This window comes from Vombatus ursinus, unplaced genomic scaffold, assembly GCF_900497805.2.
Source record: "Vombatus ursinus unplaced genomic scaffold, bare-nosed wombat genome assembly UNPS02010548.1, whole genome shotgun sequence".
Classification (NCBI taxonomy): Eukaryota; Metazoa; Chordata; class Mammalia; order Diprotodontia; family Vombatidae; genus Vombatus; species Vombatus ursinus.
The window spans coordinates 18,520,915-18,539,370 of record NW_020950326.1 but is presented as its reverse complement, the minus strand read 5'-3'; positions in this window follow the sequence as shown (position 1 = coordinate 18,539,370).

Here is an 18,456-nt window from a genome sequence, read left to right as displayed (position 1 = left end):
TATCTATCTATCTATCTATCTATCTATCTATCTATCTATCTATCTATACATATATATAGAGAGAGAGTCTGCCATTAAATAATGTAACATCTATGTATGTATGTAGATAGATAGATAGTCTGTCTTTAAATAATGCAACATTTTTGAGGATAGGGATTATCTCATTTTTTGCCTTTATATCTCCAGAACTTAACATAATGCTTGGCCCTTGCTTAATAAATGTTTATTGAGTTAGTCATTGTTTTCCTTATCTGTAAAATAAAGATAATTCATACTTGAACTAACCTACGTGATAGAATTGTTGTGAATAATAAGCACAGTTCACATTTATATATAGCCTTCAAAGTCTACAAAATGCTTTACATGTTATCTCATGTGTTTCTTACAGCAGTATTGTGAGATAGATGCTACTTTTATTTCCATTTTATTAATAAGGAAATTGTGTTTGAGAGAGGTTATGACTTGCCCAGAGTCTCAAAGGTAGCTAGTGTCTGCAACAGGATTCAAACCCAGATCTTGCTGACTCATATCTGGGGTACTATCTAGTATGTCAAACTATAGCTATTCAATACAATCAAGTTACTATTAAACAGTGAAGTAACTCAAGTTGTTTTGTGAATTACTTTATTCATTTAATGAGCTATTATTCAATGCCTTCCAAGCATCTTGTACATCAGTGGTGTCAAACAATTAGAAAAGGGGGAACTGAATGCTGCATATTGACATAAAAATCACGTTAACATTATGTTATATAGCATTTTAATATATGAATGTAGTTCAGGTCTACTTAGGAGTGTTAGACATCTCTGTTATACATAGTAGATACTTAAAAAACTTAGTGTTATGTCATTTAATATGCTAAGTACTATACATATAAGGTACTATAATACATAATACTATATATAGACAATATAGTATTATAATACTATAAATAGACAGAATTCAGAAAAACTGGGAATACAAAAGAAAGCTTGTTTTATGATAGGAATTACCATAGAATTATTGAATCACTAAAATGAATGAGAATACACATAAAATACTACACAGGTTAAAAGAAATTAACTTCATAAGTACACAATGGAGAGAGATGGCCAAGTTGGAGAGACTTGGGTGGCTTAGTATACTACAAGCTTAGTGCGTGTCAACTTTGTGATATGGCAGTAAAAAAATGATAAAAAGAATAAACAACATAATTTATGTAATCTTAGGCCACCTTAAGAGTCAAAGTTTCCAGAGGAAAGAGGGTTATAGTCCCACTATCTTCTGTTCTATTCATGCTTCATCTAACATATTTTGCTCATTTGGGGGCATAACATTTTAGGAACGCCATTGATAAGCCAGAATATGTCAAGAATATGGAAAAGGAACTGGAGATGTCACATCATGGTCATTTGATAATAATCATAATCATTTGATTAACTTGGAGAAGAGAAGTTTTTTTGGGGGGGTGTAAGACTTAGGGAGGGGGAGTCAGAGTTGTAATAAGAACTATGTAATTGTGGATTTGCCACAGGGACTAAAATTAAGAAGGCCCAGACAGCATCTTCCTGGTACATAATTTTTGCCTTTATCCAATTGCCCTTACATTCCAGGTAAGCTCCTTGATACCTGACCTCACCCTCAGCAAAGGCACATTCTTCACACAGTGTTCTTGTCCTCACAGTAGTTCTTACCTCTTTTCCCCAGTAGTCACCCATCCTATGTCATGGTTTGTTGTTTTTGTTGTTCAGGATGACTGGCAACAGCCCAGATGTCTTATCAAGCTCTAAGTGCTTCTCAGAGCTTGCTTCAGCCACCTTCGTGGATGTTGGAACAAATTGTTCTTGCCTGTCCATTCCTCTGCTTGGGAGAGTCATCACCTTAACTCACCAATGGGATTAAAGCCTGTTGGCTAACAGCTAACATTCAACCTGGTTTAGACCATCTACAAGATGATTTGTTGGGGTGTAACTGCTGAATATGCTGAAGCTTCTTTGAGCCACAGGGGAGAATTGGGTGTAAACTTGAAGTGGCCCAGAGCCACATCCTCCCCACCCCACCATGACTGTATTCCAACTTCCTATTATTACCACCACCTAATCCTCTTTGCTCCAGAAATGCTGAACTATTGTTCTAGAGGACATGATGGCTGTTTTCAAATATTTATAGGGCTGCCATATGGAAGAGGGACAAATTTTGTTCTGGTTAATCCCAAAAGACAGAACTAGGAATAATGGGAAGACCTTGCAGAGAAAGTTCCTCCCTTCTGACTTCAATTAATTCTATTATGTTTTGGCTGATTAGAGAGATGGCCACCACAAATTATGGGGAAGTCAGTCCATTACAACAATAGCCCTGCTTGAGTCCTTTTTAAATACTGGACATCGAGTCATGCTTTATAATGCCACAATTGGTAAGGAAACAAGTGACATTTGGCTCCAGACAGCCACATGGTTTTCATCTGTACTTTTTAAAGAGAAAGTCCCACCTCAACAGATAGAACGACTTCTAAATATACTCATATGGTGTACTGTGGCATCCGAGAGAGAGTGAGGAAAGCAATACCTACCAGATTTACTCATTATAACAGCTGTCTTTTCAGTAGAAATCTCAGCTGACAGATGCTAAGTTAACAGGTTGGGTTGAAAAGGAAGAACAACAGGGTGAGGAGTCAAGATTCATCAATTAACTGACCCATCAAGCAATATTTGTTTACTAAGTGTTTAACATATACTCAGCCCTATCAGGTGTTGTAAGAGGACATGTTTTAAAAAGTATATTTAGTATAGTCAGAAACAAAGCAATGCTTTTTGAGTAAGAAAACTAGAGTTTACATTTCTGTTCTGTTAAGTACTGCTTGTGTGATCTTGATTAAGTTTATTAATTTTTCTGAACCTCAGTTTCCTAATGTGTAAAAAAAAAAAGAGGGGTTAGACTATATGATCTTTAAATTTGCTTCCAGAATTTTATGATTCTATTGTTTCATGGGATCACCTGTACATGATAGTCTATATGGAGATGGCTTTCTACAGGTTTAGTTTCTCTAAAATGGTTCCCTAATGGTTCAAAACCTTTTGAACATTCCCTAACACCTTCCATAAGACTTTCTCCCTTTGTTGCAAATGTTCTTCTTACTCAGACATGAGGCTCCATATTGTGGTAGAAAGATCACTAGACTGTTCTAGAGACCTGGGTTGGAATTCTGACTCTAATAAGTTATGTGACTTTGAGCAAGTCTGTCATGTCTCTAGACCCTTAATTTCCTAATCAGCAAAGTTAGAGAATGGGGCTACATTATTTTTAAGATCAATTGCAACTATATAACTTAATTGATGTAGATTAGACATTGAACAGAGAATAGAGGAAAGTGTGTAAATTAGAAATACCATTAAAAAAAAAGACAATCAAAAGAACTGAAAATGTGTATAATTCTGTTTGTTTCTTTAAATGTGCTTTTCAAACCATGAAGGAGATAGGAAAGAAAGGCTTGTCAGGTGTGAACCCAATAGAGGGAAATACAAGTTCCATTGGAGGAAGGGTAGCAAGGTAGCTAAAGGCCAATCCTTTTGGTGAGTAGATCAAAGATTTTGAAGCCAAAACACTGATGAACAAAGTTGATGGAGCAGGTTGAAGCAGGTGCAGCAGACAACCAGAGAGCAATGTATGACAAGGGCTATACATGATATTTTTTGTCAAGTGAAATATTCTAAGTAGGTGGAAGAGTAGTTAAATTCAACAAGCATTTAGTTTTATTTTAATGATAAACAAGTTTTATTGATGTTTTTTCTTTTTACATCATAATGATTTCTGGATATGTCTCCTTCACCCCAAATGAGTGACCCCCATGTATTAAAGAAACAACAAATATAATCAGAGCAACAGAGATCATCAATGATGATTAATCACTTTTTAAAGTGCAATGTGTCGTCCTTAGGCCCAGCAACATAAACATGAGTGAATGGATGAATGAATGAACAAGTAACTGTATATTTTTCTTAAAAAGACCAAAATTGAGCCTTTGTCCAGAGTAAGTTTGATATCTACCTTAGATCTTACTATACCAGCCACACTGATGAAGCAGTTCTAGCCATCTATGCTTTGTTTCCCTACTTCACACATTGTATAAGCATATATAACTTAATGAAAAATATAAGTTGTATGTGATACATACAGATGTAGATATATATATGTAGATGTTATATAATATGTGTTTTATATAACATGTTTATATGCTATGTATTTGCATTACATATATATTATGTACTTATGCCTTATGTATATATATCATATATAATTTGTGTTTTTCCTTAAAGTCAAAAGAAAATCATAATCAGATCAATCTGCATTTGATAACATTTGAAATTAACTAAGAAAATAGCAATTGATCATCTCTGTTAAGCAACAGGTGATTAAAATAAAACACAGCACCTCATGAACTCTAATAAAATATAAAGGGTTGTGATCTGTATTGTTGGAAAGAGTAGATTTTGCTCTTTTGGCAAAATAAAGGATCCTTAAACTATTATAGTGTGATACCTTGGTACTGTGTTTCTTTAAATCTTGCTCAGAATTCTATATCATTGTTTCTACTTGTAACTAATGAATAGCTCATAATTTATGGTTTTAAACATAAAACATATATATGTATATATGTGTGTGTGTATGTATGCACATGTATATATATGCGTGTGTATAAGTTCATATATACATACATATCTTACAGAATGACCTGAATAGTCTGCTAATAAATTTTTTCTCATTTATCAATGCCTGAGGAAATCTTGAAAGCCAGCAACCAATAATACAACCAGAGACCACTGTACATCTATGTCTCTAACTTCTAATAGATTTGCAGGATCAAAAACTCAGAGGACATAGTTGGAGTATGTAGAACAGGTCTTGCAAATCCAAATGGAAATCTTGAGAATGATGGTGACTGCCACAAAGGACAATGAGAGCCATATTGCTCCTATGGTTTAATCCTGGGTTGGGGGAGAGGGCTGGAGGAGGGAATTGGGTCAATGATCTAGGTACTATGCAGACACAGCATTCTGAAGACATTTTTCTTTTAAGGTCCAGAAAAGAACATAACCATGATCTGACATGAAGGACACATAACTACAATATGCATTATGCACATTTGAACTTTCAATTAATTGCATTGTTTTTTCCTTGTTTTAGATTTTCACAGCTCCATTGACCCATTTGTCTAAATTGTAACTCATGTCCTATGCATGTCACCTAATGTTCCTATTGCTACTTTTCTCTTTGACATGAAGATTCATCATTCATCTACAGTGTGTTTTAAACTTAAAGACACATACTCTGACTTTGAATCCACTTCCCTCATCGATTGATTCAAATTCTATACCTTCCTATCACTTAATACTTATGTGCGTTGAAGTCTTAACATACTTCTTAACATACTTAACATACAGATGGTTAACTCTTATCCTCCTAGTGTAAAAACTCAATATGAAAGAGTCAATATGGGTATTGCTTCAATTTCTCTCTGAGGTTTTAACTGTGTGGGTACTAAGTCAACTGAAGCCTGAGATAATTGAATTTCTTCTGCACTAGGGACTATTAACATGCTGAGGTAGAGATGGTCTCATCACTACTCTCTTACATCCAGAGAGACCAGATGGCTGGAGGATAGACCAGATATAGAACAATCTGCCTTTGGGATCAGAGCCTAATTTGGTGAAGAGAGGCCTTTTGGTGAGAAAGGGATAAATGAAATAGCATCTGACACTTTATATGTTCGTGTGTCATCACCCACCAGGTTCTCAGTTCCACTGTCAATATTTCTAAAAATGAAAAAAAAATAGAAATGGACTTGCAAAGGATTTGTCATGTAATGCTCATTCCAACTGATGAGTTCATTACCAGAAGAAGGGGAGGACTGAATCAATAGTCAACCATATTCTCTGCATTCACAGGGAATTATTAATGCTCTGTCCAAGTCTCTCCTGAGCCACTTGGTTTTTACAGATGCTGCTGCTGAACATCATTTGGCTGGGTGGGATGCCCCTGTCACAAGTGAAATCTGCCATCTCCTCCAAGGACTTGATTTGCAATCCTCAAGTGACAGAGAGAGCTTTAAAAGTAATTTCCTGCAGTAGCCCATTAGCAGAGCATTAATGCCTCCAGGCTCCAAATACAATCAGAAAAGCAAGGAGGTGCTTGGCCAAGTGGCATTCATTATCAGGATGAACTAAAGTTTCACGACTTGCTGAGTATTTTCCAGAAACTGGAAAGTTCTGAAGAGTAAGCTGGCTGTAGATAAAGCTCATATTTAGAAAGAAAAAAAAAACACAAAAAAACAAACACACACACAAAAAAAACCAACATTAAACAGTTCTGTTAAGTGAAATTGAGGTTTAACTTCTGTGGTTGGGAACCAAAGGAGGATACTCACAAGTAATGTTACCAGAAACACAATTCATATCATTGCTTTTAAAAATCTCACTTATATTCTGGCATGCTGAGTTGGAGTTGCACTTCCCTATCCTACAAACTTCTGTGAACAGTATGCTATTCTTAAACATGGAAAGCAAGCTGCCACAGGGGAAAGCATACGACTAAGTCACAAGCCTGGTTAAATTGCTTAAACCCTGTTCTCCATAGCCCACAAACCACTCCCTTATTTCCATCCCTCTCAACTCATCTTCTTCACCACTCCTCTCAACCTTTGACCCTAAAGCTACCTGAAATGTTTGCTCTGTACATAATAAACTAGATTTCATCTTAAATCAGCTTCCTTGGCTACCCTTTTCAGAATTTTCATTCACCCCTCCACCCTAACCCCCACAACATTAACTCATCAAGGTAAGGGAGTTAGAATACTCTTTAGTCCTTATTGCCATTTTCAGGTCCTCCTGCTACCACTATTAATCCATAATCTTTCCTCTTTTAAAGTTAATTCATCCATATTTATCACTCAACCAAGATGGTGGGAGCTATTGTCTACAGACCTCCAAGATGCTCCACTATTTCAGTACCTGATTCACAGTTTTTCCCTCCTTACCAGCTTCTACTGCCAAAATAAGGAACTTCAATATAAATACTGATACTTCCTCAACTTACTTATTTCATATGATCTACTCCTCCACCCCACCACAGCTACATGCAAAGATGATTACACACTATATGTTCATGAACTCTGAAATTCCTTTACTCAATCATAATCAATTGGCAATCCACCTCTCCTTCTGCCTTGCAACACCAAACCCTCACCTCAACCTCCAATCTTCTCACCTCTATGTTCTTTCCCAGGCTATCACTCCTGTTCAGGCTATACTCTTGTTCCTTCCTCATCTTTATCTGTTGGTTAAACAGGTTAACTTTATACTGTCTTGCTCTCTCAAGTCCTTATCTTAGATATTGCCTTGACAAATGCCAACCTTAGTACCCATCATTCACTATAAATTTTTATTTTATGATCTCAACTGGGCATTCACTGAAGCAAGGCAATCCTTTTATACCTCTCTAATCATTTAATTATGCCATTTTCAAACCTTTTCATTCCTTCTTTCATATTGCCTCAAACTAGTATAATGTAGATTTTCCCCTTCCACTGCTAAAATTCTAGAGTGATAGGATCCTTGATCTAGTACTTAGTCAAGAAAAAAAAGACATTCCCCCATTCATACCCATCTCCTCTTTTTCTGGAACCATACTTTATTGTGATCAGCTGTTCCATTTCTCAACCTAACTCCGATCTCCAATCTGAACTCCCATCTCCAGTCTGATATCCCTGCCCTGCCCTGCCCTCTTATGAAAATATTCCATATCTCGAATCTTCCATACTAGGAATTCCCATGCCTCATGCCATATGCAACCTCTTCCATGCTGTGTAAGACATCAGAAGTGGAATAATAGTTAGACTTCTGACCTTCCTTATAAAAGTACTACTGTGCATAGCCTGTTTCATTATTTACCTTAAGCTTCCTTATTGTGTGGACTGTTCTGAAGGTGTGGTATGAATTTACTATTCTAGTTTTACAGATATCAGCTCCCTGCTCCATTGAGGGTGCTTTTTAGGCTGCCATAGTTGGTTTCTTTATGAAAAAGAGGCCCAGACTACTGCTTTGTGTTCTAGAAGTCTCAGCTATAAATGGGAGGTGTATATGTGTGCAGGAGGAGTGGGAATGGGGGAGGTGGAATGCTGGTACTGCTAAGGGAGTATGAGGCAACTTTCAAAGCTAGCAGCAGAATCCAGAGAAGTCAGTGTCATAGTTCATCCCTATTTATCAAAGGGAAACATGTTGTTATTGTTTGTTGTTCATTTGTGAATCCATTTGGAGTTTTCTTGGCAAAGATAATAGAATGGTTTGCCATTTCCCTTTCCAGTTCATTTTACAGTTGAGGAAACTAGGTGAAGTGACTTGCCTAGGGTCACACAGCTAGTAAGCGTCTGAGGTTGGATTTGAACCCAGGTTTTCCTGACTCTAAACTTGGCGCTCTATCCACTGCACAGCCTAGTATGGTCTGTTAATTTATGCCTCTTTGAAGTTATTTTGAGTGATTTCCCCTCTTTACTTTTCAATTCAGCAGGACCCTGGATGTTGGGATGGCAAAGGAATTTTCTTTTGGAAAGAAACAGCAAAAACAACAGAAGTGATACCTAACACTTGCTAAAAGTTGTTGCAGAGTAGGCTTGTAATGAATTTCACACTTTTTTTCACTCAAAAGAGCAATTAATAAGGTGAATTTGGGTTTTGATCTTTGGAATAGAGTCTTATGGGAAGTTAACTATTATATAAATGTGAACTGAGATCTTAAGGAGTTTTCTAACTCTTTTGGATGAAAAAATGCTGTTGCACTTTACTGTGAGATTTGTGTGTATAAATTTGGAATGTTTCTTGAAACATACTGCTATTAACAACTGGCAGCTGAATAGCAGAAATAGAAAACAACAGCTAAATTATAGACATTAACCCTAAACTGAGCAGAGGGAGTTAAGGCTGAGGTTGGACAGAATAAAATCCTGCTTGTAGTAGGCCAATGATTTGGGAAAATAAAAGGGCAATATCATTGTTTTATGGGAATTTTTATACCTGATGCAGTTGCTAAGTTGCCTGAAAAGTATATGTAAAATACTCTATAAGTCTTGAAAAATGTTGTATCTGTGTCAGGCACTTTTAGATTTTTCCTTCTACTGCTTGAAAAATTATTTAGAAGATGACTCCCCAAATTGTGCCAAATTGTGAGACACTTGCTAGCATTGATGTAAAGATCTGCACAATATTTAAACAGATGATATGTTTATGATCCTCTCATGATCTTGTTCCCATACATCGAATTGGACACATATATGGTATTTCACTAAAGAAGAAGATTGAATTGGTGTCGGATTGAAGAAAGATGTGCTTGTGATTGATCAGCAGCATCCTTTCTCATAAACAAGGGGAACTTGTCAGCCGACTGTTTACTCAGTGTTCCTGGATGACACATGGAAACCATAATGATGGCTATGAATGGCACATCTGAATATTGAATCAGTCCAAGGTGGTTAGATAGGAATAGTAGGAAGGTGTGGAGGTCTAAAAATATGTTAGAATGCAAGCTCCTTGGGACTAAAGATTGTTTCATTTTCTATATTCCCAGTATTCCCAGTGCCTGACACTCCTACTCTGGGGCCAACTATGTAGCCAGAGGTTTTAACCTTTCCACCCTTATTCTTCTAAGACAACTCTGTGATATTCTGCAGTTTTTGAAGCAAAATCAAATCAACTGCCTGAAATGTCCTGGAAGACATATGGCAATCTACTATATGTCTCCACTCATCACTGAAATCATCTCCCTTTCCTGACACAAATACCAAGTACTCCTCTCTCTCTCTCTCTCTCTCTCTCTCTCTCTCTGTATATATATGTATGTATATAAATGGCTTAAAGCCCCTTTTCCTGCCCAGTAAGGAGTGTGAATATCAATTGATCTCCAGTTCCCTACACTTCCCTCTCAGTTCCCAGTATGAATCAGTACCATTTTGTGAATTTGTCTGGTTCTGCTTAAACAAATCAATCAATCATATATATACATATATGTATATATATATATATATACACACATATGTATGTATGTATGTAGTTTTACCCCATTGTGGTCTAAGCTCCTTGAGAACAAAAATGATCCTTGTTTTTTATATTTGTATCCCAAGTATTTAGCACAATTTTTGGAACAAAGAATTTGATTAATAAGTGTATTTTCATTCATTCATTCCTAGCAGGCATTTTATGCTTGTGGATTGATATTAAAAAAAAAAAACAGTGGCAGTACTCTTCTGAAGACTATGCCCTCCCCCTTTGGAAAAGGTCCCCCCACATGACTGACCTAACTATTATACTCCTTGAATTGAGTGAAGCTATACTTCCATGAATTGCCAATACTGGAGAAAAAAAAATTACCCATCATCAACCCAGGAAATCTATACCCAATATCACTATGTCCTGTCAGGGGTCTAATTGAATGCCATAAGCCATCCTGGGTCTAAGAGCAGCACCAAATTCTGCTAATTAATTGACTAGTGGAGGGTAATGTTCCAGTATATATCATGGAGGCCATTTAAATTTAATTAGAGGTCCCTTTATGGACATGTTTCTTGGATTGTGCAGGAACAAATTTCAGGGTTGAAGAGAAATTTGAGATTGTCTAAGGACTTCAATTGCCTTCCTACCCAACTAAAACAAGAGGCTGCTAGGGAAGATTAGATCCCCTGAGCCAACTAGCCACAGTGAGCCATATATTAATAGCTTAAATCCCCTTTTCCTGCCCAGTAATGAGTGTGAATATCAATTACTCTTCAGTTCCCTATATTTCCCTCTCAGTTCCTAGTATGAATCACCACCAGTTTGTGAAGCTGTCTGGTTCTGCTTAAACAAATCAATCAATCAATAAACATGTATTAAGCACCTACTAGGTGTCAAGTACTGTGCTAAGTGAAAAACCAGACTTTTACTGGTTTAGATGCCATATTCCATCAGGGATACCAGCAGATTTAACCTGTTTCCAATCTTCCTGACTGTCCCTTCTTATTGTGAGTATTTTTCCTAAGTAAAATCTAATTGCTTCACTTTCTTTGCTAGCTCCTGCCTTGTGTTTTTCTGTGTGTTGTGGAATTCTGTCTCTCAGAAATCTCTTTTAGCAACATCAGCTGTCATCCAGGCCTAGAATTAAAAGTCTTAGTAGCTGCTCCTACTTCCCAAGCCACAGCCAGGGCTGGGGAACTTGTGGCCTAGAGGCCACATATGGCCCTCTAGGTTCTGAAGTGCAGCCCTTTGACTAAATCCAAACTTCACAGAACAAGTTCCTTTAATGAAAAGGTTTGTTCTATAAAACTTGGTCTCAGTCAAAAGGCTGCACCCAAGGAATATCTATCTATCTATCTATCTATCTATCTATCTATCTATCTATCTATCTATCTATCTATCTATATATCTCTATCTATAGAGACAGATAGATAGATAGATAAAGATATAGATATATATTCCCATTTCTATATAACCCCATTCTTCAATAGTATGACCTCTCACATTCTTCCTTACACTAGGGATATGATAAGGAACCTGCCTCAAACCATATTCTTGTCACTCAACATATATGAAGACAGAGTGTTAACAAGCAACCTTTCCCCTTGAAGGTGATTGGATTTGAGATTACTTTAAAAGAAAACATCCTTAATTCTTTGTTCCTCCACATAAAAGAAAAAAAAGGGTGAAATAGTGTGATTTCAGTAACACAGAATTCAGGATTTGAATGGTTTTGCCTTGATCATGGAATATCCTTTCTGACTCGTGTTATTGTTGCATTTTTAAGTTTAACTTTCTCATTTTGGTAAGGAGGGCTTGAATACTCAATTATATCTACATATTATTAACATCTTGTTGGTGAGGAGGGCCTTGTATATCCACATATATAGTTGTTCTTAGTTCCTAGTTGTTCTTATATGTCCATATATGCCATAGTTTTCTTATACTTTGTTCAAAGCATAGTAAGTGTGTCAAGAAGTAGAAGTGTATATGTTCTAAACCTGCCCACTCCTCATGGCTAGCATCCTGTTCCTGATCCTGCTCCTTTTGTATGTAGAAGTTTCTGTACCAGAAAACTCTACATTTATGCTGTACTCTATTAATTGGTAGCTCCCTGATTAGGACATCAGAGATGGGAAGACAACCAGATGTCACAGTAAGAGAATACTCCTCTCTATAAAACCCTTACTTCTTCTTCTTCTTCTTCTTCTTCTTCTTCTTCTTCTTCTTCTTCTTCTTCTTCTTCTTCTTCTTCTTCTTCTTCTTCTTCTTCTTCTTCTTCTTCTTCTTCTTCTTTTTTTCCCCTTCTCCTTCTCCTCCTCTCCTCCTCCTTCTCCTTGTTCTTCTTCTTCTCATCTTTCTCTCTCTTTCTGTCTCTCACACTTATTTGGTAATTTAGACCATCTTAATATGTATTTGGAATCTTAGGTGAGCTGTCTTCTGTCCTTAATTTGAAGATATCAGCTCTAGGTCTCAATATGTCAACTCTGGGAGCCAGAATTCTGACACAAAAGAGATGAGGCTTCGTCTATCTGCCCCATAGTGATTAGGAATGGAAAGAAAGCTGAAACTAAGTGTGCCAAGGATCAGTCTAACCACTTGGGACTAAATAAATATTCAGATATGACATTCATATCTGTCTTTGTATCTATGTTTATGGGCAATATCATGAAGACTCATCTGGAGTCATCTGGAGATCTTTTCCCTTGCTTATGGGATGGTATGATACTTATCATTACCAGAAGCAATACCTTTCCAGAACAATCACTGAAGCCTCTTCCTTTTCTTGCTATACTGCACCCTTGGTTCAACAACCATTCAGATTATATCCTTCCTTTGTTACTCTTACCTTCTTCCTCTCTGCTCCCACCAGCGAGGGTCCCCATAATTCAAGCCTACCTTGTTTAAATTAAAATATGACAAATAAAGTCTTCTTTTTTATTATCACTAAGATGTGAGAAATGTTTTGTTAAAGACTTCTAAGACCCCCTAAACTTCTACAGCACACTGAGGCAGGACTGGTACTAGAACACTATCTCAAAAGGTCCTTCTTGCTCTATGTTCTATTCATTCTGATGAAGTATTTTATCTAAGGACTCCTATTATTATGCCCCCTTCTCATTTTCTCATTTCCCTCTGATTTCTTTTTCCCCTTCTCCAACTTTTCTCCCCTTCTGTAGGCTTCTTTTCCCTGAGTGTGTTCTTTAGAGCATGGATTTAGATCTAGAAACAGTCTTGGAAGCCATCAGGTCCAAACCCTTCATTTTATAGATGAGAAAAGTGAGGCTCATAGAGACAAAGTAATTTGCCTAAGTTCACACAGTTCAGTGGTATATACATGATTTGAATTGAGGTTCACTGACTGAATCCAGTACACTTTGCCTTGCAGCACTCTCTTTATTCTTATACACCCCTTCACCAAGGGGAGGAAAATAATTTGTTGATTCTACCTCTACAACATATTTTGTATCTGTCCACTCATATGTACCACCAGAATTCATTAATAGAAGTCTCACAATTGGATCATTATATCTCCCCCTCTCAAAGCATCTTTTGGTCAGCTGCCAAAATAATCTTCCTGGAACACAAGTCTATTCATGTCACAATCAAAATCCCTCAATGATTCCTCTATTAGAACCTCTAGAATAAAATAAAAAACAAACAAAATTACCTTCACATCATGACATTAATATTGATATATAATCTGTCCCCAGCCTCCCTTTCTTGGTTTATTTTACATTACTCCCCTTTACAAAACTACATTCCAACCAAACTGTCCTCTCTGTTTCTTACAAATAACAATCCATCTCCTTTGACTTTGTCTTGCACTGCTGCCCCCATGTCTATAACACATTTCTTTCTAACTATTGCCTCATAGAAAGTCCCTAACTTCCCTCAACACAAAAATAACATCTATGAGGACTTTCCTGGTCCACCTTAACTACCTTGCATTCAACTACCATGTATTTGTTTTTCATTTATTCTGGTATATATATATATATATATATATATATATATATATACACACACACACACACACATACATATATATGCATATATGTGTGTATATATATACATATATATATGCATATATATGTATATATATAATGTATACACACACGTACATACACACATGCATATATATATATATATATATACATATAGATACATTCATTTTGACTCCCTTGACAGAATGCAAGTTTTTTGAGAGTAGGGAAGACAGTTTCATTTTTGTCAGTATTTACCTAGCACCTAGAACAGTTACTGGAACATCCTGTAGGCTTGATAAATCTCTTTGGTTGATGTCCAAACTGAAAATATCACCTTCCCCCTCAATCCTCCCTATTTCTACTGAGAGAACCCTGATTATTTTTACCTTCAAGATATCTCTTGTATCCATTTACTCTTTTGCTTGCATTGCTATACATGTAACACATTCCTTCTTTATCTCTACCTACTGAAAGCTCCCTTTTTTCAAATCTCATTCTGGCTGTATTCTTTCCATTAAGTCTCTCTTAACATGCCCCAGATAATATCTACTCCAAATTTTCTGAGATCATTTTCTCCAGGTCTCTTTCCTGCCTTATCATAGTTCACTTTTATCACAGGTATTTTTGTTTGTTTGTTGTTTTTTTGTTTTTTGAAATGTGATATATTTCCCCCTAATTAAATTGTAAGTACCTTGAAGCCAGGACTTCTGCTGTTTTTCATTATTGTATAACTAGGGCATGGATAGTGTTTTGTACATAGTAGATGCTTAACAAATACTGTTTGAATTTAAAAGTAATTTATGAGCCTGTATGGCCTCATTACTGGTTGAATGGAATAGATACTCTATGTGCTTATTGGAGTTCAAAGAGGAGTGGTGAGATTCAATAGTTGGAGGATTTGGTCCAGCAGTGGAAGGTTTCATAAAGGTGAAAGTGAAATTGAACTGGGACTTGGCTAAACAAAGTATAGTAGGGGATGTATTACAGGCAAAAGATGCAGAGGAAGCACAGACAGGATTATTGAGAGGCAAATGAGCACTTAATCAGTTATGGGTCACCTGCCTTCCAAACCTTGAATATGCCTCAATGGCACTCCTAGATGGGTCCTTCTAGCACAAAACCACCTCCAATAACCTAGGACTTAGGAATGTTTAAGTCTAATATTTTGTTTTTGGGGTTAAAAAGGAAGGAAGACTATGCATGCCAAAAAAAAAAAGTCTATTTCCCAGAAAGAAATTTTCATCATTCTCTCACAGGAATGTGTGATTTCTCATTATCATTTTTCATATGCATATTTATCTGTCCTAAACTAGGCTTGGCCCTGTGACAATTTCTTTTTCTTGGATTGTTACCCCCTTGAAGGTAGGGAGGCACATTCCTGTAATTTTGTTTGAACCACACTAAGAACATTATGATAAATTCAAAGTCCACTAAAATTGGATACTTTCAAACTACATTTCCAGTCTTATTTCTGACTAATCCACCATGAAAACTTCGATCCAATCAGAATGATCTACTCACCTCAGTTTCCTCATTTGTGAAACAAGGTAGTTCAGCTAAATTATCTCAAAAATCTCTTCCATCTAAATATCCTTTGAGCCTATTCACATTACTGGTTTTATGTTTTTGCTTACTCACACTCTTCTGCTCAACTAAAAGGATCACATTCTTAAGGCCTTATTGGAGTTTTACTTCCTCCGTGAATAAATCCTTTCTTCAATAACTTCCAGTTCACGTTGATCTTTCTGAATCTCTGTCTCTGTCTCTCTCTCTGTGTGTGTCTCTCTCTCTGTTTGTGTGAAAACAATACCTACTTTGAAGGAATAATTTGATAACATAGGAACACTGGTATTCCAGAGTAAGCTTGTAGCAGCTTGAAAGAAATGATTGTTAAATTCCTTGGAAATTGACCAATGCCACATATAAATCAGAGTTTGTTTTATTATATTGTATATTAGCTAAAATTAAGAAAGTGATAGAGAAAATATTAATAACAAATATTAAACTTAAAGGTGTGTGGTGCATACATTTCCCCTCTTGGAGAGCAGTTCATTAAATATTTACCAGAACATCACTGCAAGAAGTTACCAGGTGGCATTTTATTCCCAGTGTCTGCCTCCAGGTAAGCTACTTCTTTTAGCATTCATTTCACGTGGATTGCCCTTGAGCACATTCTGTATTGTTGGCCTAAACACAAAAATTACTAGCTGTGGCTCTGAGGTCATGGAGATTTGTGTTTTCTAATATTAATAATGATAAGTATTATAATTATCATACCAGGTTCTGGTCACATGATTTTTTTTAAAAAAAGGGGTTCTACTTCATCCTGCAAAAATGGCCTTTAGCAAAGTTCTTATATGATGAATACCATATGTCATATATACTTCCAATAGTGCTTTTTCCTTCATTCTAGATCCTGACATACTTCTTTATGAAGGACTGCTACTAGTCTCTTGTTAGGTAAATACCTGACAACATTCAAGTATGTATAATCAAGGATATCTTTTATGGTAGTAATTATCTCCAAATGTGGGCCCTATATTCAAAGGGAGCCATAATATGATCTCTAGGGGCATGTGGACCAACTACTTGGATAGTGGAAAATTTAGCTGAATCTCATGTTCTCTATGAAGGCTAGTGACTTCAACACAACTGCACTAGTCCTTTCACCCATTATTACTCAATAGTCACCACTCTACTTCCTCTTATTTCTGGTCTCTTGTGGCTGTGTCCCTTGGGGTAATTAGAAGCTAAACAAACCCTAGGCCTCCTTAATAGTTGTGCAGTCATCTGCTCAAAGATGAGACTTAAATCTATGGAAGTTGATGATAGTAACAAGGGAGAATATGTGTATCATTGTTCAGTATTTTTTCATTCATGCCTGACTCTCTGTGACCCCATTTGGGGTTTTCTTGGCAAAGATAAAAAAATAGTTTGCCACTTCCTTGTCCATCTCATTTTTTAGATTGGGAAACTGAGGCAAACAAGGTTAAGTGACTTGCTCAGGGTCACACAGCTAGTAAGTTTCTGATGCCAGATTTGAACTCAGGAAGATGGATCTTTCTGATTTCATTTTCAGCACTTTATCCACTGTGCCACCTAGCTGCCCCTCAAAAGATATATACATACATACATACATACATACATATATGAATATATATGTATACACACACACACACACACACACATATATATATATATACAGAGAGAGAAAGAAAGAGAGAGAGAGAGAGGGAGAGAGAGAGAGATTGAGAGAGAGAATCTGGAGGAAAAAGTCTTGGTAAACAGCCATGGTTATGGGGAGGAAAATAGATGGTTATAAAAGGAAACTGAGAAGTTATGGTCAGTTATATAAGGAGAAAACCACAAGAGAATATTGTCATTGAAGCCAAGAGGAGATAGTCTATCCATTGGTCAATGATAACTAAAATTCCTCAGAGGTCAAGAATGATTTTAGAAGCATAGATCTAGGAGTAGAAGGGGCCTCAGGTGTCATCAAGTCAAATTCCCTAATTTTTATGGATAAGAAAACTGAGGGCTAGGGAAGTAAAGTAATTTGCCTGAGGTCACTCAGGTAGTAAGAGGCAGAGTTAATTTTCAAACACAGATGCTTTCACTGTAAATCTAGTGCTTAGCAGAAGATAGAGCAAAAAAACCATTGTGTTTAACATTTATGAGGTTGTTGGCAACTTTGGAGAGGATGATTTTAAGTGAGTATTAGGTTTAGAATTTAAATTTTAATGGGATGAGAAGTGATTGGAAGGTATGGAAGTAAAAGCAACAGGTGTAAACCACTGCTTTTCCCCCCTAGTCTATTGGTTCTAAAAGGGATTGTGGAGGTTAGAGATGGAGGAGGATAACAGGGTCAAGTGATTCATTTTACCAATACCAATAAAATCTAGGTGTATTTGTAGTGGCCAGAGAAGGACCAAATATATAAGGACAAATTTATGATTTAAAAATCAAGCTTCAGTCTATTTGTTCAAAAATATTTATAGCAGCTCTTTTCATGGTGGCTAAGAATTGGACATTGAGGAGATGGCTATCAATTGGGGAATGGCTGAATAAGTTGTAGTATATGATTCTAATGGAATATTATTGTGCTATAAGAAGTGTCAAGAAGGATGATTTCAGAAAAACCTGAAATGGTTTATATGAACCAATACAAAGTGAAGTGAGCAGAACTGGGAGAATATTGTACACAGTAACAGCAATATTGTATGATGATCAACTATTGAATGACTTAGCTATTCTCAGCAATAAAATGAACCAAGACAATCTCAAAGGACTCATGATGAAAATTACTATCAACCTCCAGAGAAAGAACTGATGTCTGAATACAGACTGAAACATTCTTTTTCTTTTTCTTTCTTTCTTTCTTTCTTTCTTTCTTTCTTTCTTTCTTTCTTTCTTTCTTTCTTTCTTTCTTTCTTTCTTTCTTTCTTTCTTTCTTT